At 35.8% G+C, this 24,158-nt stretch overlaps 1 protein-coding gene and 1 pseudogene across 15 annotated transcripts in view; both read left to right on the top strand.

Annotated features, from left to right (window-relative positions):
• LOC145258331 (transcription factor 7-like 2) overlaps positions 1-24,158 on the top strand; it is a 764,652-nt gene that overhangs the window by 394,255 nt on the left and 346,239 nt on the right. The gene's annotated exons all lie outside the window — the stretch shown is intronic.
• LOC145258598 (5S ribosomal RNA) lies at positions 14,772-14,888 on the top strand (annotated as a pseudogene).

Genomic DNA, 24,158 nt, shown 5'->3' with positions numbered 1-24,158 from the left:
ATAGCCTGTCGACTTAGAATATTTCTTCCAAATTGATGGTCGTCTACGATTTAAATTTGTGGTAATCTTTGTATTAAATACCAATCAGTATTAATCCCTAACTGTGCATCGAATAGATACCATAATACTTCGTTCGCTTCCACTTTATCATAACAATCGTCCACACAAAATCTCAGCTAGATCGACTCAGTAGTTTCAGAGAAAAGGTGAAGCGGACGGACAGACGAGAAATATAATAAAGAAAAGACGTGTTCCGGTCGTAAAATACGTTTAAATATATTTTAATTTATGCAGATTCCGTTTATATTATTATATTATTATAGTCAATTTTCTATCGATTTTTATACGTTATAAAGTTGTGATTTCAAAAATATATCCATTATGACTTGAGTACCATTAGCTATAATCGAAACTGAAACTAAAACTTATAAAGAATTATTGGTAACATTATTTATTACAAGAAATGGAAGGTCATAACAATACAACGACAGTCACTCGAAAGAAAAAAGATGTAAGCATGACACGCACAATAAAACACACGCTGTCGGATTAATATATAGATAATCAAGACTTGTTTTCTGGATATTTTTTTTTTTTTTTTTTTTGTATGAATACACGACTTTTAAAGATCAGGTATGGTGAATAATTCACTTCATTGGTGTATTAGTATTATTTCAGTTAATGGGTTCATTCTTAATTGCATAGGTCAATTCCATTTCTTTTTTTAAATATTTGTTTAATTTGTAGAATTTTATTATAATTATTATTTTTTCATTTCCAATTTAATAAGTTTTGTTAAAATTGTGAATTGGAGCTCTCTAAAAAAAGAGTCAAAGAAGAAAGAAAGCGTCTATTTTTTTTTTTTTTTTTTTTTACTGTTTTATATCATGTAAATTTTATATCACCCCCCCCCCACCCCACCCACGTTTTTAACTTTATTTTTATTAAATTTAAATTTGTTCTCCCCGTTTTTCTTTTCTTTTTTTTCCTCTTTATTTTTGCCGAATCATCTCAAATCGATTTAATTATGTCCGACAGATTTAGGGTTTCGAGGTGTGTGTGTGTGTGTGTGTGTGTGTGTGTGTGTGCGTGCGCGCGCGTGTGTGAACGGGAGAAGTGCGAGATTGAATTTGACCGACGGTGCCATTTAAAATTTTTGTATTTATTTATTTATTTGAATTTTTATTATCTATTCATTTTTAATTTGAAGGGGGGAAAAATAGAAAAGCAATGTTAGAAAATTAATCTTTCTGCAAGTTTTAAGGTGCTATTTTATTTATTTATTTATTTTTTTCATAAATATAAAAAATAAATTTGCATTGGATTCAATCGATGATTGGCGATTGCGTTTGTCGATATTTTGAACAAAAGATATCCGCTTTATTTCATAACTGATTTTTGGATTAAAAAAGAGCCCTTTTCTTCTTCTTCTTCTTCTTCTTCTTCTTCTTCTTCTTCTTCTTCTTCTTCTTCTTCTTCTTTGGGCGAACCTGAACAAGAATCCCTCTCCCTATAATTTTGATCGGTATTCTGTACTTGGTATTATTATTATTATTATTATTATTATTATTATTATTATTACGACCTAACCCAGCGTAGTATCAACACCCCCAATCTCCCCATGTTAAGAACGGCTTTCGGAATAAACACCCCAATCTCGAAAATTAGACTACATTCTATATATATAAAAAAAAAAAAATGGGGGGGGGGTTCATTCTCGTTTACGTTCGCTCTTCTTCGTTATTGTAGCAAAATAAATTTAAAAAAAAATGAAAAATTGAATTTCAAGTGAAGCTTAATGATATCTACTAAATTGCCATGTCGCAGTAATGAAAATATCAAAAAATTCCGAAAAACGATAAAGCAGAAAATTAATTATTAATGAATATAGTTTCAGAAAAAATTTCAAGTATCTATATAAATTAATAGCATCAAGTTAATGGAAGTAACTTGATCCGTCTTCATACAATGATGGTGGATGTCACGCGACCGTCTATTTGTACAAAGTACATGTTTTATGCAGTAATATATATATATATATATACACATCTATGAAAGTGAAATTGTTTGTGTGTGTGTGTGTGTGTGTAGATTTCCCTACCAAACTACTCTGTCAATTTTCAGTCTACAGACTCGAGATTTGACATAAGAGGTATTGAGATTTGGGAAAATGTTTTTAATCGGTTTTCGGCCAGAAATTTGGCTGTCAAGCGGTCAAAGTTCAACGATTTAACATTTGAAAACTCTACCAAACTCTTCCGCCAATTTTGGGTCTAAACACTTGAAATTTTAGATGGATATGAGTCAAACTTTTTAATATATATATATATATATATATATATATATATATGCACATAAAGTTATGAACAGTACATAGGGCCCGAGCAAAGCTGGGCTGAACTGCTAGTATATATATAAAAGTGAAAATGTGTGTGTGTGTGTGTGTGTGTGTGTGTGTGTGTGTGTGAGGACAACTCTATACTCAACAAATTTTTGATCTACAGACTTGTAATTTGGTATATAGGGTATTCAGACAAGTGGAAAATTCCTTAATCGGTTTTCATCCGAAAAAAAAAAAAAGCTGCTAAGAGGTCTAAGTTAAAAAGTTGTTACTTGGGGTTGGGGTGGGGGTCATGTAGTATTAAGATCGATTGAATTGAATATTGTAATAAGTATACGAACAGAATATATCATGGGATAATTCATTTTGGAACAAAATCGGGGTAAAAATAATTCAAACTCCAATGAGGTTCGAACTTGCAACCTTTATCTCTAAATACGGCTGGCGAATTCCTTTCATCTCTCTCTCTCTCTCTTTCCATCTCTCTCTCTCTCTCTCCATCTCTTACTCCCTCCCCCTTCTATTTTCATGTTGTTATTTAAACACCCCTTCCCCATAATCTCCATGTGCAATAATTGGATGGTGAATAAGTTTTATTTCGAAAGGAGATAAATTGGAACTCTTCTGACAAAAGAGTTAAAAATGAAAAAAAAAAAAAGAAAGATGGCTGCTTTATTTTTCTCATTTTCTTTTATTTTCGTTTTTCTTAGATTTTTAATCTATTGATTATTCCGCAGTCGCGTCTTCTTCTGTTGCGGCAATTTCATTAGGATGAACCAAAGATTTGATTTTCTTTTTTTTTCCCCCTTTTTTGGTTGGAATCGGTTTCTCACCATTTTAAAAGATAGATTCGTCTTCTTCACATACGACGAAATGAATCTGTTTTGATTTGAAATGATACCTTCGCCATTTTCGTTGAAACAAATGTACAAAACACTGCTAATAGTCACTTCGCTCCTAGTTTACTTTTTCGCCTTTTATTTAAATTTTATTAGCATGGTTATCTAGCGTTGTCCTGGAGCAGGTTCGACAAAATAGAACAGTTAAAATACGTGGCAACACGAGCCCTTCAGTCTTTTAAGAGTGAAGGGCCTCTTCACTCTTAAAACCAATGTATGTATAACAATATCTCTCTCCCCCTCTCTCTCTTCCTCTCTCTCTCTCCCTCTCCCCCTCTCTCTCTCTCTTCCCCTCTCCCCCTCTCTCTCTCTCTTCCTCTCTCTCCCCCTCTCTCTCTTCCTCTCTCTCTCCCTCTCCCCCTCTCCCTCCCCCTCTCTCTACCTCCCCCTCTCTCTCCCTCTCTCTTTCTCTCTCTGTCTCTTTCTCTCTTCAAGAACCTGTGGCGCAGAGTACTTGGAAAAATCGGTAAAACTATACAAACACCGTGACAGCGAATTAACCCTAACCAAAACCCTAACCCTAACCCCTAACCCTAACCCTAAACCTAACCCTAAACCTAACCCTAACCCTAACCCTAAACCCTAACCCTAACCCTAACCCTAATCCTAACCCTAACCCTAACGCTGTCACGGTGTTTGTATAATAATACCGAAAAATCAACTGTAAAAGTGATATTCTTAGTGTGGACGACCGAAAAAAATAACAATTACGAATTACTTAGGACCTCTATCCAGTCGTGGCTGACGGAACAAGAGCAGGCTACATACCCCTCCCCTTTGAAGTGTGAATATATAAACATGAAGAAGGTCGTAGGTTACATCGACCGAAATGTTATGATGAGAACAGTAGTCCGATGAATCCAAATAATACAAATAACCAATCATCTCAAAAACTGGGCTGAACTGCTAGTATATATATAAATGTGTGTGTGTGAGTGTGAGGACAACTCTATACTCAACGAATTTTTGATCTACAGACTTGTAATTTGGTATATAGGGTATTCAGACAAGTGGAAAATTCCTTAATCGGTTTTCATCCGAAAAAAAAAAAAAGCTGCTAAGAGGTCTAAGTTAAAAAGTTGTTACTTGGGGTTGGGGTGGGGGTCATGTAGTATTAAGATCGATTGAATTGAATACTGTAATAAGTATACGAACAGAATATATCATGGGATAATATAAGTATATAATGTAATTCTCTCTCTCCCTCTCTCTCTCTCTCTCTCTCTCTCTCTCTCTCCACACGCATATATATTTCTGTATAATTTCCATTCATGCATTATATAATTAACTCTAACGACTCTTGACTGTTGTTATTGCTTTTGATAATTAACTCGTTTACAATTAATTGTCGACTGCTCCGAGCACTTAACGACCGGCTTGTTGCGCGGAGAATGGAGATTCTCGGATCGTATTTCGTACTAAGTTGCTGCTAACCCAACGTTTTTTTTTTTTTTTGTTTTTTTTGCTTGAAACCCCATCCGAACGCGCACGTGCGTTTGGATGGGTGTACGTAATTATTGTTGACATGCAAATCAGCATTTTAGTATTTAAATGTTAATTGCAATCGCCACAATTTACTAAACCATAATTGAGTCTTTTGAAGTAATATTTTTAATTTCACCATCAAAACAGGCGCCCGCGCGCGCGTACATTGTGTGTGTGTGTGTGTGTGTGTGTGTGTGTGTGTGTGTGTGTGTGTGTGTGGATATAATTCCAGGTTAAAGTTCAGGGATAAAATCTTTCAGCTGAAGGAATTCGAGTCACCTGATGAAGTCATTAAATATGCATAATGTCTGAACGAAACATTGTCATGTTCGTGTAGCGACAGTGTAAAATGTTTTTCTGAATATAAATAAAACAGTTTATATAATAAACTCCACAGCCAAACAACGTCGCAGCTCACAAGGCCCATGACAGTCAACAAACCGGAGTTTCGCCCTCATTTGGGCTCATCAGTTAGACACATCCGAACTCAGGATTCGAAACCCGAGCCTCTTGCATGCGAGCCAAGCACTCTGTCAACTGAGCAAACGCCCCGCACAAGGAATCCTATTAACTAACACGGATCAAGCAAACCGCGTCGAAATCCGACTGTGAAATGGATCTACTTTGTCTCGACTAGAAATGTAATCATCCAACCAGCTAATAACCCCAAGCTGATGTCTCAAAAGTAGGAGTTTCAACTCGAAAGGACGATGCCATCCAGCAATGCTAACCAAGCAAGCACTTAATAATAGGATTTTAGGAATGTGAGATATTATATGTAATAAATTGGACAGCCCACAATAGATTTTCTTGTCCAAGTGGCAGAGACTGACCTTGCATGCGAAACTCAGGGTTTCGAATATCGAGTATGGATCTGTTCAACTGATGACTTGGACATCCGGTTTGTTAGCTGTCATGGCTTTTCTGAGCTGTGACGTTGTTTGACTTTGGAAATAATTTTATTTTTATATCATGTGTGTGTATATATATATATATATATATATATATATATATATATATATATATATAATTTATTTATTATTATTTACTATAATAATTATCAAATACCTACAGACACTAGTGTTTCTCCCTTTCAGGAATCATCAGTGTAGGGTGTCACAATTAACGCCAGTCGAGAGATTCGAACCCCGGTTACAGAAGTCATGTCTGGCTTTATTGGCAAGAACCCAAACCACTTGGCTACCGTCAACCACAAGAGATAAAGTTGAAATTAAACATTTATTTTTATTAAATGCTTTTAACGTCAGTCAGAGTGATCTAATCATTATATGACGATCTGCGCATATGAGCTAAGTTTACTGACTTTATTACAACTGAAAGAGCTCAACGATAAGAAACAAGTTTCTTAAAAAGGCTGGCATAATTATTTACTATAATAATTATTAAATAACTACAGACACTAGTGTTTCATCCTTTCGGGAATCATCAGTGCAGGGTGTCATATAGCAAGTTTTTAAAATTATATATAGTGTGAACACTCTGGAAGGTTGGTGGGAGAGAACCCCAGCAGAGTGTTTGATTATTGAGAAAGAAAAATATGGATGTAATATTTATGTGTTACAGAAGATCAGAATAACGTCGGTACCGACAGTTTCAAAGCCAAACAAAGGGAGCAATATCTGGCATCTTAAGTTGGACACTTTTCAGCCACTGTTTATATATATGTCCCTCAATTTGAAACTGATAGTACTGATGACCTTCTATTAGATACACACATGCACATAAAATGAAAATATATATGCCAGTTATGCTACACAGAATTTTCCGAGTTTCATACTTGTGAGAATTCGCCAGGCTATTAAAACAAATAGAAAATATATGATTAAGTCGAAAATAAATTTCAGTGCTATCTAGTTCATTTTATGAATTTTTTTAATTTATGTTTTTAAGTTAAAAAAAAAAAAGTTTGAAAGTTTTCAAGAGATCGAAGTCGGTGTTGATTTTTTTTACCTTTATTTTGTATAATGTCGGATTTTTATTCTCTTTGTTCTGACGAGAAGCATTTATCTTCGAAATATCCTGGCCTAAAGAGGTTTCTCGTTTAGTCCTCCTTCTGTAACCCTTACTGACTTGATACTGTAAAAAAAAGTTCTTATATAAATTTACTCTTTATTTTCTTCACATGTTCTCTGTCTTTCTCTTATATATATAAAACAGAAAAAATGGATAAAATATGCGCAAATAATATATATATATATATATATATATATATATATATATATATATATATTCGCGCATATTTTATTGAAGAGGTTCTTCGTTCTTCTTTTTATGATCTTTCTTTCGAATTTTTCTTGTTTTCGTACAAGTATTTTTGTTGTGGGATCCAATAATAAATTAAATGAGTATGGTCAATGTAGTTTATTTGTTTAAATGCCCCCTCGAGGACTGCTACTCGAAAAATATGAACTATATTGGCCATACACGCACTACATTGGGAAGACGTCTCACAGGACATCAGAACACCTCCAGTGCTATTTGCAAACACCTCGAACAAGGACATAACATAATATACACTACCTCCAAACAATAGAAAGAACTTTAAAAAAATAACACTAACATATTAAAAACTTGCAATAATTACCAACGACTAACAATGCTAGAAGCATTAATAATAAAAAAGTAAAAACCCAACCATTAATAAAATAAACTTTGACAACAGCAGCCGAATTCTCCACCTGTTCTAACACGATAAAGGTGAAGAGGAAAAAAAAAAATTCAAATTAGGCGAAACTACACATAGTAAATTAGTAATAAAAACAGTAAAACGACAGAGAACAAATCAATCAATAAGTAGGATGCACAGGAAGTACAGCCCTGACGATGGTCAATCGAGACCGAACACGTTCGGTAAACTAGAGGACTTTATAAGAACTTTGGATCCCACAACAAAAATACTTGTATGAAAACAAGAAAAATTTGAAAGAAAGATCATAAAAAGAAGAACGAAGATCATCTTCAATAAAATATGCGCGAATAATGAAATTCTGCCTAAATAAATATATATATATATATATAAAAAAAGCAGAAAAAATGGAAACGGAACTAACCCTATACGGGTTTAACTGGCTCCTTCCAAAGGAAGAAGTTCCATGGGAGTATGAAATTCACAAACGGTTGCCGGTCGCATGTATATCATCGTTAGGGGAGATGATGACGTTAGGTTTTTGCAACTCTTCTTGCAGGGGGCTGTTGACATCCTCCTACATACAGTGCCTGGAATTCCCAAATTGGTCACCCATCTGGTACTGACTAGGCTCAACGTTGCTTAACTTCAGTGATCTAACGAGAACCAGTGTATCAACGTGATTATTCTCTCTCTCTCTCTCTCTCTCTCTCTCTATATATATATATATATATATATATATATATATACACACACACACACACACACTCTCTCTCTTTCTCTCTCTCTATATCTATATATGTATGTATAAAAGTGAGAATGTGTGTGTGTGTGAGAGAGGACACTTCTCAACCTATATACTCAACGAATTTTTGATCTACAGACTTGAAATTTGGTATATAGAGTATTCAGATAAAGGGCTGCTAAGGAGTTTAAATTGAAAAATTGGTACATGGGCGGCATTGGATTTTTATGTTTTCAACTGTTTCATGACTGCGCATGCACGGTCGTGAAACATGACAGCTCCCTTATGTTTAGTATTAGTTGGTTTGAAAGCACTTTTTAAAGATTATGTCAAGCTGGTCTAATGGTTATCGTGCTTGACTCCACTGTCTTTGAGTTTTGGTTTCGATCTCAGCCTGAGTATTTATTTTTACTTACAAGAAGTGAACTGTTTAGAAAAAACATAATACTCGCATGCACACGTCTCAGTTTCTTTCCTTTAATTTTTTCTTTTTACAAGAATTTAACATCGCACTTAATACCAGGTAACGCCAGGTACATATACTAGTGTAATATATATATATATATATAGCTAGGCTAGGGAGAGATGCTAGTCTAGCGGCACTGATGAGTTGTGATAAAACGAAACAGGACTGTATGTCCATGACTACAAATATATTTTAAGCCCCCCCCCCTCTTTGGGTAGAGCACTGTCCTAAATAATCTCACCCGCTACTTAATTGGCTCGTTGTTTGTTTGTGTACGGACAGGTGATTTGAGCACTATAAAAGTGGTGGCGGGTGTCCATTTAAATAGACATTCCGACAAGTTATTTATGGGTGTCGCCTCCATTGTCGAGTGGGAGAACTGCCGACTGTCAACACTACGGTTTTAGGTCATTGGCTAAGGAGAGATGCTAGTCTAGCGACACTGATGAGTTGTGATACAGCGAAACAGGACTGTATGTCGATGACTACAAATATATATATAAATGAGTCACTATTTATCAAAACTAAGAGTCCATCAAGGATAAATATTTCATGAGATAGATTGTCAGTTAAATGATGAAAAATATTATGAGAGGATTTAAAATGATAAAAAGAATCTGATAGCTTATGACAAGTATATGTTGACATCGATTTTGATGATAATCATGTTGTAGCCCCAGGGAAGTAATCCTGTGGCAGCGTGTTCCACAACTGGGCAGTTTTGGGAAAGAAACTCTTGTTAGGGAAATCCCATTAAAATGTTAAGCACACAAAGAAAAGGATTCATTATTATTATTATTATTGCTATTGTGTTAGGAAGACAAGTTCTTGCTGTGAATTCAGTTGTATTGAAACACTTTTGGATTTATTTTACCGGATGTCTGTCATTTATGGGATGGGTTTGAGGTGGAGGAAGGATATGATCTCCTATCCCTGCTCGCCCAGGGGAGGGGCTGAATCTGTGAACCAGAAAAGTTATGCATAGAAATTTGCATTTATTATAGATTTGTCCTGTACAGTCTGTCCGCATCACTTAATTCGCTCCCTCCCCCGCACCTCTCCATCTGACATCACCTTCCATTCAATAAAGAGAGAGAGAGAGACATACACACACAAAGAGAGAGTACCAGGGTTTAAAGTACTAGGGTCACTATCCGCTGTATTTTGGTTCAGATCTGTCTTCCGACCCCCCCTCTCTCTCTCTCTCCTTCCCTCTCTTTCTCTTCCTCCCCTTCTAGAGCTGCAGAGACTGCCCCCTCCCCCGGGGAGATTGATTCTAATTTCTGCTTAATTTCATTATAAAAACGATGCGAAATGAGTCAGCTCCGATGCAACATCGATTTAGATTCAGTGGCAAAAATGTCTGCGAGTAATGGCGCTGGCTGATCCAAATTCTTGCCATAGTCATTCGGAAAGCAAAAACTACTGGGCACATCGTGGGTGGGTGGGTGGGATGTGTGTGAGGGAGAAATAATGAAAGTGTTACTGGTAGTATTATCAATAATTACAAGTTTTGGAGAGTTCCTCTTATAAAGGGAGTTAAATCTTCTTTGCTTTCTTTGCTTTGAGGATTTTGCAAGTTTCATGTGACCGGATGTGATCTTTTAAAATTCAGCCGGAAAGACCAACAGAAATGCCATTTCGGTGCTAATTATTAGGAATAATATTGTAAAAATCGAAAAATTATATAAGACACTAGTATTTCAGCCCGGCGTTGCCCGGGTGTTTGGAGGTGTATGTTGAGCGAATTAAAAAATTAAAAAAAAAAAAAAAAAGCGGTCAATTTTTTTAACTTTGACCCCTATTAGGCTCAAATCAAGTTAAGTTAGAGCCACATCCAAGGAACCTATATCTAAAATTTCAAGTGTTTAGACCCAAAATTGCCGGAGAAATTTGGTAGAGTTCTCAAAAGTCAAATCATTGAACTTTGACCCCTTAACAACTAAATTTCTGGCCGAAAACCGATCACAAAGATTTTCCCAAATTTCAGTACCCTGTATATCAAATTTCGAATCTATAGACTTAAAATTGACATAGTTATTGCGTAGGGAAATGTACACAGACACACAGACACGTTCACTTTATATATATATATATATATATATATATATATAGAGAGAGAGAGAGAGAGAGATTTAGTTTCATGATCCAGCGCTCTGACATCATTATTTTGAAATGTTACTTGAACAAGGGAAGTAACTCATTGTTTAGAATATGTTTATTATTTAAGTATAATTTGCAATTCTTCAGGATTGGTTTGTTTGTATACAAGTCTATTATTTCTATGGCAGCCCCTCAACCTCCACTACAACATCAACAACAACAATGACAGTCCATGACTTTTCATTTTTTGTTTTCATTCCAGTGAAGTATTCAGTAAATTTGACCTTTTCAAAACAAGATCATCAGATTATAAAAATAGGATCAAATTTCAATACAGCACCCCCAGTTCTGTTGGTATATGAAAGGACAGGTTTATATTGATTTTTCAAGACTTTAGTACTTGTTTGGAATAATATTGAAAAATTAAATTTCAACTAAAATCAATATTATCTACTTAATCGTCATGTTGAAATTAGTAACCTATTGCTACATAAGACATTTACTTTCACGATCTAGCGATCTGACATTATTAATTTGAAATGTTACTTGAACAAGGGAAGTAAATCATGGTTTAGAATATGTTTATATTGTAAGTATAACTTGCAATTCTTCAAAAGCAATTTCCATTAACGATTTTCGACTTTATTGTTTTTTGTAATTTTTGGATATGTTACTAATTTCGACATGGCAATCAAGTAGATAACATTGATTTTTAATTGAAATACAATGTTTCGATTTTTCATTGTTATTCGAAACAAGCACCATTTTGATGTATCAAGATTGCAGAGTGAAAGATTTTGGAAGTAACCAACTTGTCAGTGTTCAAAGAGACAGTCCGAATCCTGGAAAATTTTGAATGGATTTTGGGAGTTTTGGAAATCATAGGGGCCCGAATGAACGTTTTTGGAATCGTAGCAGCCTGAGTGTCAGTTTTTGGAATCATAGAGGCCCAAGTACAAGTTTTGGGAATCGTAGGGGTTCAAGTATCAGTTTTTTTGGAATCATGGGGGCCCAAGTGTTAGTTTTTTTTTTTTTAATCATAGCAACATGAGATCAGTTTTGTGGTATCTTGGGGGCTCGAGTCAATTTTTGGAATCACAAGGGTCCGAGTGTCAGTTTTTGGAATCACAAGGGTCCGAGTGTCAGTTTTTGGAATCACAAGGGTCCGAGTGTCAGTTTTTGGAATCACAAGGGTCCGAGTGTCAGTTTTTGGAATCACAAGGGTCCGAGTGTCAGTTTTTGGAATCACAAGGGTCCGAGTGTCAGTTTTTGGAATCACAAGGGTCCGAGTGTCAGTTTTTGGAATCACAAGGGTCCGAGTGTCAGTTTTTGGAATCACAAGGGTCCGAGTGTCAGTTTTTGGAATCACAAGGGTCCGAGTGTCAGTTTTTGGAATCGTAGGGTTCCGAGTGTCAGTTTTTGGAATTAAAATGTTCTGGTAGGAGTTTTCGGAATTCTGTGCGACCAACTAATGTGCATTTTATATATGTTGTATTGATCTTCTATAACATAATATTATGCTCTTAGTATTGATCTTCTATAACAGAATAAATATTATGTTCTTATTATTGGACTTCTACTGGTCATCCACAGACAGACTATTTTGCTGTATCACAGCTCTTCAGTGGGGCTAGACTAGCAACTATCTCAAGTAAGGATTGAAACTCGACTACCTAGGCAACAGTCAGTGTTTCTCACCGATACGCTATTTTGCTGCTGCTAAGATGGGTATGTGAAATTACAATAATGAAACATTGTCCAAACGCCTAAGCTCTAATTGTTTACACGAAGAGCATTGCACTATGCGTTAGTGGTAGTTTGTTATTTCACTTCCCAATATGCTAAACCCAAGATAGGAAGCATCTATAGTTATCCACAAACAGACTGTTTTGCTAAATCACGGCTCTTCAGTGCGGCTAAACTAGCAGCTACCTCAAGCCAGGATTGAAACTCGACTGCCTAGACGATGTATACTAACAACATGAGCCATCTCAAAAGAAATGGTTATTCAAAATGAAATATTGATATTCTAGGTGGAAGCTATTTAGCTCTAATATAGAAAATCCAACCGACTTAATTTTATATATATATATATATATATATATATAGTAATTGTCTGTCATTGATTGAGATTGTCGGACTGACTTCCTCATCTTGGTTGTTATAGTCACAACGTTTCGTCCGTTTTGCCCTCCGGCCTTCATCAGGTGTTTTGGGAAGTGAAATAACAAACTACCACTAACGCATATTTGATACAAAATACCTGATGAAGGCCGGAGGGCAAAACGGCCGAAACGTTGTGACTATAACAACCAAGATGAGGAAGTCAGTCCGACAATCTCAATCAATATATATATATATATATATATATATATATATATATATATGCACACACACTAGACTTTTTAGTCCATTAAAAACGACAAAAGTTATAGTCCATTGACTTAAAATGAGTGCTTTATACAAAATTTACAGTTAAACTGTGCATTGAAGGATACCATAACACCTAGTTCACTGCACCTCATCATAACGATCCATACAAATTTTAAGCTAGACTGGGCCAGCAATCTCAAAGAAAATGTGGAACAGACAGACAAACACAGAAATATATAATATAGATAACAATTCTTTACTGCTGATAAGGCTATCAGGTGTTGAATCAACAGATCGTTTCTAGCCACGCTGAAGAGCCACAAGAAGGTGAAGCAGCTGTCCTTTGATCAACAATATATATATATATATATATATATATATATATATATATATATATATAAGTGTTGGGACGATTAATCAGAATCGGAAAAATCGGAAGATTTGGGGGTATCGGAATCGGTATCTTAAAAATTGATGCCTATTTTCGGATGCCAAAACGATACTTTTAATTGTCATTTTTTTATTTGATTTTGTTTAAAGCAAAATCTTCCATTGTTGGTAATAATGATAGAATAATAAATATTTATTGATTTTTAAATTACCAGTCAAGCTAAAATCGATAGATCATCCCCCACAAGTGTATTTTGACGTTTAGGAAAATATCTGCATATTTAACGCGTGTTTTTACAAAAATCGGGGGAAATAGCAATCTTATAGTTAAATAATTAGGGATTTATAAAGAATCGGAATCGGTAATTGTATCGGAATCATGAAAAATATTGGAATCGTCCCATCACTAATATATGTGCATGTTTCATTGAAGAGCAGAGGCAACTCTTGTTTGTTTCTCTTACAATACATGTTTTCTTTTTGACAGGTTAGCTTCTGAACATTCTGTGCGAGTGTAAAAAGAAATTTGCTGTATTCGCAAACGTTTTCGACCTCCATAAGTCGTCCTCAGGCGAGTGATGATAAATAATAAAAAATAAGTTAATGACTATTAGAATCATTTCAAATACTTAATATCATTTAAGCGTGCCATCCGCTTCTTATGAATGTGTGCGTGTGTGTGTGTGTGTGTTTGCACACAGACACAAAATTTGGACTATCTGTGGTCCATTGGGAAAAACTGGCTTTAGTTGCAAGTAAATAGCGGAACCCAATCCACGAAAGCATAGAATCCTCTGAGAATTGGCGTATGCAATACAGCGCTTACTAACCTTTGATTCGCAAAGGCGAACTGAATCCAGCACTGTCACTACTCTTAACTATCTCTCAAAAGCGATTTGCGTAAATCTGCGAAACCTATCCTGCACTTCAATAATTAATGTCAATACAAACAAAACTGATCATGCGTGCAAATTGTGGAAAAATCTGTTGCAGTTTGGCGGGTCTGAAGAATCACCTACAAACATACAATCGGAGAGAAGAGTAAAGAAGAGGGGAGAGGACATGAAATAAAGGAGGTGGTCGCACTCGAAACCAAGAGAACAGTCAAAATATATATATATATATATATATATATATATATATATATATATATATGTTTCATAATATATAATTAGATTATATAATTATTTCCATGGACAAACAACGTCGCAGTTCACAAGAGTTTCATGGCTTTCAAAAGTTGCATCCATATTTGGATATGGAAATATATATATATATATATATATATATATATATATATATATATATATATATATATATATATATACGGCATAATCACGTTGACACACCGGTTCTCATCAGATCACCGAAGTTAAGGAACGTTGAGCCTGGCTAGTACCAGATGGGTGACAATTTGGGAATACTAGGCGCTGTATGTACTCTCCGCTTATCTCGGCATTTGTTTCCAGTCATTCTGTACTTCAACTTGCCACTGGTATGCAACAATGTCGACATAGGAGAGGCGTGGTTGGAAACTGCGCAACTCTTGCCACACAAATTCCATGTGCAGGCACCCTTACAGTGGGTACCATAGTCTGTCAAGACTGAAGGAAGCCACACCACACTAATATATATATATATATATATATATATATAATTATTCTTTTATACCTACAAACATTAGTGTTTCATGCTTACACAATCATCAGTGTAGGATGACAATTCCTGCCACAAGGGAGATTCGAACAGTTTCCATGAGAGTAAAGGGAATTAAGAACTAATAAACGCTCAATTCGGACGCGGACATTAAACAATCCAGAGTGTTTGAATAGATTCTGTTATTCTTATTAATATAGACATTTGTGAAAGTAACATTGTGTAATTCGATTCACATGCTATTGAGATATATATATATATATATATATATATATATATATATATATATATATAGAGAGAGAGAGAGAGAGAGATAGTGTTGTTGTTCTATATAAGAATCTTTTAGATAACAATGATCGAATTAGTAGTCGTTATAGTAACGCCTTAATATGACTTGTATTGGTAATTTTTCGGTGCAAATAGAACTTGTAGGCGTCTTTCTTCCATATTTTTGCATCTGTATCAATAACATTATCTTTTTTCCCCCTAAAAATGATGGATTCTCTCCATTTCGTTCGTTACTTCATTTCGTCCGCCATCTTGTTTTTGGTCTTTTTTTTTTTTTGTTTTTGTTTTTTTTAGTGAGGGGGAATTTTTTTATTTAATTTCATTTTAGGCACTGTTTTTTGTGTGTGTGTGTTTTTTTTTTCTTCGGCTGTCACGGTCCTGTAGAATTACACTAACGTCCCTCTGTCTTTGTTGTCGTTCTGAATCTTTTATCTGTCTGGAATGTTCCCTTGTCCATTTTTCTGAAAGATGGCAGGTGGTGGTGGTGGTGGTGGTGGTGAAGGGGGGTGAAAAGGAGAAAACAGTGAGAGATAGGTGAAAAGAAAGAGGGAGGAAGAAAATTGAAAGAGAAAGGAAGAGGAAAAGAGATAGAGAGGTTGTATACCTTTTTTTTATGCATATGGACGTTTTATGTGTCCGCCATTTTTTATTTATTTATTTATTGTCTTTCTGGATCAGTTGGTTAACAGCAATGGCGAGTAGATGGAATTTTTTTTTTTATTATGTGCATCCCTTCCCGGCATTACTGTCCATTCCCCCTCCCTCTTTTATGTGTATATGCCTTTCCTATTTTTCGAACAAACCCCACAGACAGAGATCCGTTCCACTAGGATCGATGGAAAACTATGACATCATCCGCCATCCACCAGAGTTTGCCATCATCTTCATCATCCATGGGATTTTATTTATTTTTTTTATTTTATTATTACTTTATTTTTATCTATTTATTTAAATATCTTCCACAACTGGCCACTCGCTGTTAAACGGCTTGTTTGGGAATTATCTGAATATTTTATCGGCGCTGATGATAAAAAAAAAAAAAAAAATGTTTAAATTAGGCATTATTATCTTCTATATATAAAAAGATAGTTGTCTGTCTGGGTGGCTGTGTTTGCTTAACTAAAAGTAAAACACTACACCAGACACATCCACAAAGGTGATGTTCTTATTCAGTATTGCCTCTGGTAACGCGAGAACCTAGACAGGATTTTTAGCTGAACCCTTTAATCGAAAGTGGTACATTGTTCTCGTTCCGTCAGCCATGATTAGGTAGAAATATTAATTATATCATTCTTCAGTATTATCACCTCAAATAATGATTAGCATATATTCGACACAATCGTCTGTCTGTCTGATTGCTCTTTTTTTAAATGCGTAGGTTTGAGAAAATGACTTAAAACTAAAAAAAAACTGTACAAAGTACTGTTAGAAACCCACTCAATAGAGGTTACCGTAACATAGGCTGACAGATTTTCGGTGGGTTTCTAATAGTATTTTATATAGTTTTTTTAGTTTTAACTAATGTTCCCAAACTTACGTATCCAACATAGAGTCCGCCGCATTTGCATTTTTCAAATATATTGGTAAACACTGTGCGTTTTTCGAACCGAATAAACATGTTACATTAAATAAAAACACTAAAAACTTATCCAGTTAGGTAGAAAAGTAACTTATCTAGCCTTTGATAACATTTATTTGTTATATATTTTTGACAACTTTTTCGAATCTATGTGTATAGTAATACAAACCCTAAAAACCTCGTTCGGTTTTTGTTTTTTCTGAAAAACTAGCAGTTATCGAGGGTGAGAAGGAATGTTTTCTAACATTGCACGTACGCAAATGCATGTGAAACGGCGTCACCGGTAGTGAAAAATTAAGACTTTAAAAAGGAGATCACGTTAGAGACGTACGGCGTTCGAGATCACGTTGGAGGCGTGAATACGTTCGAGAAGACGATCACGCGAGGGACGCCACAGCAATAACTAGAGAATATGAAAATTAATGTCGTTATACAGCATTAACAACAACAAAAGCTAGTTGAAGTTCTTTTCTGTTCTTTGTCTCTTTTGCGACTGAGGTTATAACGTGTTGGTTCCCGGACAACGTTACAGTTTTACTAAACAAAACATTAGTTTAGCAATCGCTGCAGTTGGACTGAATTTGTTTCGTTTCTGCCGTATCAAAGTCTGCCGCCTTTGTCTCTAAAACGCTAGGAGTCGTAGGTTTTATGCCATGAAGGGAGAGTACGCGTGTTTGTGTCCTTGTACCAGTCAGTTCTTGTGTCTTCGTCGTAGCCGACGTTATGCTTATTTATTTATTTATTTATTTATTCTGGGTGTGAGTGAGAGTTTGTCCTTGTTTTTTCGGCTTTGTTCTTCTCAGGCGGAACTCAGACAAGATCGCATCTCGTTCCTCTGTCGCGCCCATTCCCAAACGATGCCGAAGGAGAATGAGAGCAAACTATGGGAAGGATGGCGGCGGGGAGAATGAAGGAAATGGTAAAATGAATTGTATCGTCTCCTATGATGAAGAGACACCCACACTTCAATGTTTGCTATAAGAATATAAAAACGGTCTCTCTCTCTCTCTCTCTCTCTCTCTCTCTATATATATATATATATATATATATATATATATATATATATATACACACACACACACACACACTCTCATATAAATTGTTTTTTGTGTATTCATATTAAAACCCCTTTTTTCTGTTTTAACAAGAAAATACAACTTTCTTATATATGGATCGTGGAATTGCATTCGTCTGCAAAAAATCTGGCTAATTTGCATATTCTTTTAAACATTCATTTTAATTAATTCCCTATTAGTTTTTTCGGTTTTCTTACGAGATGATCATCTTTAGTTAACTATTACGTGTAATTATATTCATGCAGACATTCTACATGATTTATACTTGCATAATATTTGCGTAAAAAGTTTATAGTAAACACAAACCTCTTTCTTTATATATTTTTGTGTGAGTTTATATATTTGTTTCAAAAATTTTGCATACCAAACCTGTCAGTTTTTGGTCTACAGACATGAAACTTAATATGTAGGGTATTCGAACCCATGCAGAACTTTATATTTGGGTTTTAGCCAGGAAAAATCAGTGCAAACGTGAGAAAATTAAAGAAATGTAATTTGCAAGGTGATGGTTGAATGACGACATTACGAATATGCATGCGTAACGTAATAGATATTGATTCATGTTTTAATTTTTAGCCTTGCTGCAAACATGTCTTCATAGCTCAGGCATTAATGTGAAAGGAAAAAGTAAATCGTAAGCTGAACGTTTTGGTTTCGATTCTTGGTGGATGCACACCCGTTTTTTTTTGTGTTTGTTTGTTTGTTTTTTTAACTTTCTAAATCATTACTATATATTGGGTCCGATATAATAAATTAGAAATCTGCATTAATCAAAATATCATATTTAAGTGTATTTTACAACCGGGAAATGCCCGGCGGTCTACTAGTGTGTGTGTGTGTGTGTCTGTCTGGTCACGAATAGGCTCCTATATGGTTGACTATTTTAAAATCCTGATTACATATAATGATAGATGTATCGAGACACAGGGATGGGTGTGTTTGATCTCGCAAAACGGTGATTCATTAAAATTGTGGGGTCTGCGTTCGCGCATGGTCCACAAAGTATGGAAATAAATTTGAAAATTAAAAAAAAAAAAAAACGTTTATAAGTGTTTTTGATATAGATGTACATAATACTTTGATAAGTATGTTTTAACTTAACTAGAGATGGTATAATAAAATTATGGGGTCTGCGTTCGCGCCTGGCCTCCATAGAATGGAAATAGACACAAACTTTAATAAAGACTTTTAATATCTATCTGCGTAAGTATACTTTGTAAATTATGTTTCAGTTTGAAGAAATATGGTATAATAAAATTATGGGGTGTTCGTTCGCACCTGACCTCCATAGAATGGAAATATGTCACAAAGTTTAACAAGGTTTTTTAATATAGATCCACAGAATATTGTGATGAGTGTTTCAGTGTGAACAGGTATGGTATAATAAATTATGGGGTTTATCTATTTTATTTATACTTTCATCATATTTTGCTTTGGTTTTGATGCCCCCGAATTCGAAGCTATCTCTTTACAACCCTTCCTTTTCATAACCTATCAAAGTTTCATAAATCAGAGTCCATTTTCTGTAGGCTGTTTTTGAACCCAGTCAACGACGGGTACTTTTGCTAGTATATATATATATATATATATATATATATATATATATATATATAATTTCCGTGCCTGGTTAGAGGGGAGTTTTTCTGATCTTCTGTTATGATATAACAGTTATTTGTATTGTCATCTATTTCTATATGCTCTGTAGTTACATTTAGCATTCATCGAGCTTGATAAATAGAAGGATTGGTATAAATAAAAAGTGAAATTCAATTGAAAATTCATTATATGAGCGTGTGTTTGTTCGTGCATTATTGTAAACCTAATGAAACCGGTATTAATAAACTAGTGCTCAGTAATGGATAGTGCTGTATTTGAAACACTGTGGAATCTAGATTTCGAACTAGATCGCAGGTGGAATAATGTTTGTATGAATAAAGAATATAGTATGTATATAATATACACATGATATATGTGTATATTATATACACACACACACTGCCAAGTGTATCTTGATAGCATTATTAAGAAGAGAGAGCTGTAATGACTTTTTTTATTTTGAGTGACAAATCTATTTTCAAGAAAGCAGTAGATGTACGTCTACTCGGTAGTGTGTGTGTGTGTGTGTGTGTGTGTGTGTGTGTGTGTGTGTGTGTGTGTGTGTTATCTTGAAAATAGATTTGTCATTCAAAAAAAAAAAAAAAAGAAAAGCTGCCTCTTTGATAAAGAAAAAATAATGTTAAGGAATTTTGAAAATGAAAACCTATGGTATACTGACTTCTGAACTCTTTATCCTTCCTGGCCGGGGCGTTTTGAAGTCAATTAGGTTTGGTCAGTGTAGGGGAAACCCTTCATATCAGGTAATTGCTATTTATTTGGACACTGCCAGAATTCCCCCTTTTGGGGGGGGGGGAGCTCCCCCGCCCCCCAACATTAAAAAAAACGACCTCGTTTCTAATTTGCTTTCGTGGGGAAGCAAATAAATACAAAACTGTTTATCCTTCTTATTAACCTCTTTCTTTCTTTCTTTCTTTCATCTAAACGGGTGAAACGTATGCCAACCACTTCTTTTTCTGAGTGGGTTGTGGGTTTACTCCGCGTCTCCTTAGAGCGACTAGGGATTTTAATTCTCGGGTGGGCCCCAAAAATCAACAGAAATTAGAGCATTCCTCTAAGGATCTGGTATCCGTTGATTGTGGTGTAATGCTGTTCCTGTGAAGTTCTAGGAGGTTCACCCTCGCAGGCCTTGTCGTCTCTCTTTGAGAAAAGGTTAGTTTATTGCCAATCGCCCGAGGCGCCCTTACTGGGAAATGCCGACGGGGCTTCCCAGGCACTTTTTTTGCGGATCATTGCGCCTTTGCTCTAGGTTGCAGACTTCCGATTTTCCGACCCTGGTGTCTTAATTTCTTGCGCTGTGAGAGGACTAAATACGTCCTTAAGGCGTCCGTATTTGTCAGGCCATGTCGACGATGCTTTATCTGGAAGTGAACTTGTTTAATAATATAAGAAGAAGGAAAACTTCAAAGGGGTTAGGGTTAGAATTAAACAGTTGATTCAAAAGATTAAAATTCATTTATTGTTCATTTTAAAAAAAAAAATGTCAAAGATTAAACTGAAAGATTAAACTGAACTTTATTCCATACTAGCGGGGGTACCCGGCGTTGCGCGAGTGTTTGTTTCCGGGACGGGGGGGGGGGGTAAAAAATGTTATGGTAGGTAAGTAGGAAGGATCAAACCCGGAGTCATGAGTAAAAGTAGGAAAATAAAGTGTGAAAAAAAAACAAAAAAAAAACATCTGCAACGTTAACAGTTCGGCCACCAAGAAAAGTCCATTCCAGTTGTTTAGGAAAAAAACCAAAAAAAACCGACTATGGTAGGTCGGCGCGAACGTGAAAATATATAATGTGAATTGTCCAGCACGCTAACCACTACGCCACAGAGCACTGCAGCTTAGTTTAGTGATTTTAAATAACTTCACATGAAAGAACTACGAAGCCAAACTGGTGTTCTCTTCTCAACTGTTCCTTGTGAACGATCCCCAAACGGTGTTAAGTGGTGGCAGGGGGAGGAGGAATTTATTAGAGAGAAAATATTTTACCACTTCCATTGATCTTAACCGATTTTGGCCGTGACTTCTCAGCAGAAAAAGTATAGAAATCTAAGATTATCGAGGAATTTGAGAAATAATAAACCTATAACACACCTCAGATATTGTTCTGCCGTTTGTGCATATTATATTTGCATGAAATATCTTGATTTTTAATCCTATTAATGTCGAAATCAGACGGGAAAAAATGAGTTCATTTTATTTATATAGAGAAGACTAACAGGAAGACCCGACATTGTCCGGGATTGAATGAAGATTAATGAATGTCTCAAACTCTCATATTTTTCTGGGCATCGGAATCAGTAAAATCGCCCATTTTTCAATCCACTCGATTGCTTGGCTGCTCTAGTTGTGGACCCATTGTGTAAGAGGAAGTTTCACATACCTCCCCACAGTGACTTAGTCCACAATACATTATAGTTTTTATTGGCTCACAAGGAGCTTTCACACAGGTCATCAAAGATCTCACTGAATACAGCCTGTGGTGTTCCCTGGAAGCTGAGTGACAACAAGTCTCCCCAGATTTTCCAGTACTGTCCACCTCTTTCAATAACATTCGCAAATAAATTTGCATTATCGCAACAGCTGCTTGCCATTGATTTCTCGTTGGCAGTGGTCATTGGTCTTTACTGGAATTTGAGTGGCCAGAAGCTTCCCCAAGGTCCCAGTTCTTTTCGCACTTATACAGTGGAGGTCTGGTTAGTGCTTACTCTTCGGTCTTCCCTTCCTCTTTGACTACTTGGCTATTTGGTCTCTTCTTTTTGGGGGGGAAGGGGACAGTGATGTGGTAATGGTATGGGGGTGGGGTTAGAGAACTTATAGGTATGCAGCTTCAATGTTCTTAGTTCCATGTAGCGCTTCATGTTTTGTCTCTGCAGCAATTCGTCTGGTCTGCGCTTGTAGTTCGTGTGTGTTAATCTCCACATTCAAGGGTTTTCCTTAATATTTCAACTGTTTTCATTATTGTTGTTCGTTGTATTTTTCCAGTCATTTCTCTGATTCCAATTTCTCCCATTCTTTTTTCAAAATTTTTCAGGGTTGTTCCTAGTGCTCCTACTATTATAGGTATTATTTTGATTTTCTTCATCTTCCATATCCTTTCCAGCTCTCTGGCTAGCTCTGTGTATTTGCTCCGTTTCTCCTTTTCTTTGATATTCACTCTATGGTCGGTTGGAACAGCAAAGTCTACAATTTGACAGGGTTTTTCTTTCTTGTTAATTATTATGAAATCCGGTCTTCTTGCTTGGATGGGTTTATCCGTTTGTATGTCCATGTCCCCTAGGATTTTGTGATTCTCGTTTTCAAGTACTGTTGCCGGCTTATGTTTGTACCACTTGTATGTGCGTTCGATGCAGTTGTTTGCATAATTCCCAGTATACTGCCCTTCCCACTTGGTCGTGTTCTTGTATTCCTTTTGGGCCGGTTTGCTGCATTCACTTACTATATGGTTTATCGTTTCGTCTCTTTGTTTACAGAGTCTGCATTTACTGTTATTTCACTCCAGACAAGGCAAAGAGCCACAGTCATGAGGGGCTACTATTTGGGACCAGATTTGCATGGATACTATTTAGGGAGTTGGCAGTGAGATGTAAATTCAAGAGTAATGTAAACAGGGGCCCGGAAGCGAATTCCAAAGTGCAGCAGTCTGAGGGAGAAAGCTAGGGATCAGTGTAGGGATTGGATTTTGCTGTTTGTCGAGGGTATTGCTCACAATATATTTTAATGGTGGATGCTCTGACGAACTACAAACCCTTGTACCCCTTCCATGTAAATAACGGCGACAAACCCGACAAGCAGCAAAGTCCCACCCCTTCACAGATGCCAGAAAGCCTTTTACTCTATTAATTTCTTCCCCAGAATTGTTAAACTTTGGAATCCCCTTCCGGGTTCCTGCTTTCCCAATTCTAATAGTTTCTTCCCCAGAACTGCTAGACTTTGGAATTCCCTTCCAGGTTCCTGCTTCCCTAACTGTATTGACATGCAGAAGTTCAAGTATAATGTGAACAGACATCTTGCTGCTCAACTCCCTTCATAGTACTCCTGCAAATTATGTCCCTGATAGTAGCCTCCTACATCAAAGTGGCACTGTGCTTAGTTTGGGGCAAAAATGTAATAGATTTCTTTTTTTTCTTTTTTTTTTCGGAAAATAAAATCGGTCATTTTTGAACTAGTTTTATGAATCCCTCGGAAATTTCTTTAATAATTAAAGTAAAAAATGACTTGTTATAAACACTTTATGTACTGATGTATTTAAACAGTCCCAAATTTCTGGCCTATAAAAACTTAGGTCACGTGGTATTTTTTGAAGACAGCCACTGCAAACCTGTACTTACTAAAAGAAACTGTTTCTTAATTAAACGTTGAAGTTCACGAATATCGGAGGAACAAAAATTGGGAGAGGGGTAATTCCTGGGAGGAGGACCGGATAGGTTACGATTTGTGCACCTGTGACCTAATAATGCCTAACCCCATTGCTAAACGTATAAGTAATTCCTATCCTCCTTAA

This window comes from Euprymna scolopes, chromosome 33 (genome assembly GCF_053919585.1).
Source record: "Euprymna scolopes isolate OS-2025 chromosome 33, ASM5391958v1, whole genome shotgun sequence".
In the NCBI taxonomy this organism is placed as follows: Eukaryota; Metazoa; Mollusca; class Cephalopoda; order Sepiida; family Sepiolidae; genus Euprymna; species Euprymna scolopes.
This window is presented reverse-complemented; position numbering and strand designations above follow the sequence as displayed.